Consider the following 3,272-nt stretch of genomic DNA (forward strand, 5'->3'; position numbering starts at 1 on the left):
TCGAGACATAAAATTTGAATATAATTATCTTTATATCTCCATTTTTTATTGAACAATTTAAGGTAAGAAAATTTGTGATTGTGGCACCTCTAGATGGCCGGAAATTACACTCTCAGACTCTCAAATTTCAATATAACTTTCCTTTATATAATCTCCATTAAAAAAAAATTGAACATTTTAGCCTTCCCCTCCCCTTGAACGCGGCACAGATTTCCGATCAAAGTCGAAGTCTAGATTGCTTCCAAGACCTAAATGAAATATTTATTATGAGGGTTATCCTTAATATGGGTTCTCCAACGAAAACTTCACTTTTCCCCTGATTGATAAAAATTACAGTTCTATGTATACCCAGAAATGATACTGTGAATGAAGTCGAAATAGAGAGGTTCCAGGGAGGGTCTTGCGTAAATAGAATGTCCACACGCCTCAGCTATCCCCACAACTGTTGGGGCTGAGGTAAGAAAATGAGGTAATGTTCGCTAGAAAATGAAAAAAAATATATATATATTATAATAATAATAATAATAATAATAATAAAAATATTAATAATAAAAATAATTATAATAAAAATAAAAATAATAAAAATAATAAAAATAAAAATAAAAATAATCCATCCTAATAATAATTCAAACTCACTTTTATTAATAATAATAATAATAATAATCTATCCTATCCATCCTATCCTATCCATCCTATCCAATCCATCCTATCCTATCCATCCTATCCTATCCATCCTATCCTATCCATCCTATCCTATCCATCCTATCCTATCCATCCTATCCTATCCTTCCTATCCTATCCATCCTATCCTATTCTATTCTATTGCGGCAAAACCCTTGATGAAACGTCTATAGTACGAGGCTAATCCTAAGAAACTGCGTACTTCTCTGACTGAGGTCGGTGTAGGCCATTCCTTTATGGCTTCAATTTTAGCCGGGTCAGTCATCACTCTGGCATGCGAAACTCGATGCCCTAGATACAAGACTTCCTGTTTGAACAGGGTGCACTTATTTGGTTTCAATTTTAGGCCTGCTCCTCGTAATCGAACAAAGACTTTCCTAAGGCGGTTGATCTTGTGTATAAGAGAGGAGCGTTACACAGCCCAAACGGCATTACCTTCCAGGAATACAGGCCCCCACGCACTACAAATGCTGATTTATCTTTCGCCTCGGCATCTAATTCAACTTGCCAATATCCTGAGGCGAGGTCTAAAGTGGAAAACCACCTGGCTCCTGCAAGTGTGTCAAGTGAGTCATTTATCCTAGGTATGGGGTAGGCATCTTTTATGGTAACTGAATTCAAACGCCTGTAATCCACGCAAAAGCGCTTCGTCCCGTCCTTTTTCGTGACCAAGACAACATTTGATGCCCATGGGCTCTCCGAATGCTCAATCAGGCCTCTGTCTAACAGGTCCTGCACTTGCTGGTTTATCTTTTCACTGGCCTCCATCGTCTGGCGCCGGGGTTGTTCCTTAATTGGTTGTGCCGTTCCAACATTTATGTGGTGTTTTACTTCGCCAGTTCTCCCTAAGTCGTAATCTCCTCTAGAAAACACATCTTGAAATTCCGCCAAAAGTGATGCAACTTGTTCGTGGTATTTTCCGTCAATGAATGCCACGCTCCGCTGCAACAGATCACTAAGGTGCTCGGGTACTCGTCCGCTGCTAACAGGCGGCTCCTTCCCTGTATGTGTCGATTCGAGTTGGTCTTCTAATATTGGTGTTAGCTTGCCAACTGTGGTTCCCTCTTGAAGGACTCGTCGTTCTTTACCGGGGTTGAAAACGCGTAACGGCAGTTTTCCGTCTTCAACCTTCACTACTGTCCTTGCTAGAATTAGGCCATTCTTAGCCAGCTCCTCTTCTTGGTTAGGTTCCACTATTCCTACTACCGGGCAGCTCGTCAACATTCGGGCGAATCCGGTAAGTATGTGTTCATGACCTTGTAAGATCAGAGTTGTATCTTCTATAATCACGTTCGAATTGAACTTGGTACCTTCGGGTCCAGTTAAGCTAATTGATTCCCTTCCAATTTTCATCTGGAGTTTCCCCAGGTCCAATAACGATCCACTTGATGTGAGAACGTCCATCCCTAGTAATCCAGCCACTTTTAAATGTGCAAAGGTTACTCGAACCGATTGAAATTTCTGACCAATCTGTAGTCCTACGTAGGCACATCATATGGTCTCTAGTGAGGTCCCATCTGCTTGTTGAAGATTCCTCTTTGCTCTCTGAAGTTCTGGACGTTTTTCTTTGGGTAATTGGTAATATAAATTGGAGGACAAGACTGTGTCGGAGGCTCCTGTGTCGACTAGTAGGTTAGCCTTAATTCCATTAACTTTAGTTGGTACATACAATCCTTCTCTTGGGCTGTACTGTGAGTATGTCCTTTTCTCTGGCTGATTTATTGTGTCGTTGAAGGGGTTCTTCCGCTTCCTTGAGTATTTGATGGGTCCTCGGTTCGTTCCAGCCTTCTCCCGACCCCTGGAGTCGGCTGCACGTCGTTTCCCGATTGACGTGTGTCATTTTTCGGGCAGCGTCGAGCAATGTGTCCCTCCTGTCTGCAATTATAACACACCAGTCTTCTCCTCTGTTGCCACATTTTCCCGTCCTGCCCAGCTGGGGTTTCGGGTACTGACGTCGCCTGTTTTGAATGCAGGTTTCCCTCTATACGTCTCATCCAATCTGCTATTTTTTTTCTCAAACGCCACCTGCCTTGAATCTTCCTCGGGTATAAGCGGTCTAACATACTTCATAGGCTGTCTAGGGGGCCTTTCATCCTCCAATTTTAAGAAACTCTCTGTGGATAACGCTGCACGTATGGCTTCGTCTAGAGTGGAAGGTGCCGCTCGGAAGATCCCTTCTCTTATTTCCGGTCTTCCTACTGCCTCCATATAGTGCCCCTTCGCTAAGCGTTCCACTCCGGCCTCATCAAATTCAGGATATGCCAGGTATGCCAACTCTCGAACAGCTTGTCCTAGCTCTTGAAGGCTCTCCTTTGGTCCTTGCCTCCTTAATCCTTTACATGCTTCAAAATGTTGGGCGTAGTCCCTCCATGGCGTCTTCCCCTCGTACCTATCTGGAGTAATTATCGGTTTTCGAAAATCGCTGCCAAATCTCTGAGAAAACGCTTCCTCGCCAACTATCCTTGGCTCCCTAATTAAGGGCCATGGCAATGAGGATGATGTTGGGGGTTCCGTCTGTGTCGTCCCTCTCTTTTCAGTCGACTGGGCCATTGGTGGTCCAACCGAAGGTAGGCTTGAAGCTCCTGCTTCCT

Source organism: Anneissia japonica, unplaced genomic scaffold, assembly GCF_011630105.1.
Source record: "Anneissia japonica isolate Jap-2015-1 unplaced genomic scaffold, ASM1163010v1 scaffold288165_len100143_cov145, whole genome shotgun sequence".
NCBI classification, from domain to species: Eukaryota; Metazoa; Echinodermata; class Crinoidea; order Comatulida; family Comatulidae; genus Anneissia; species Anneissia japonica.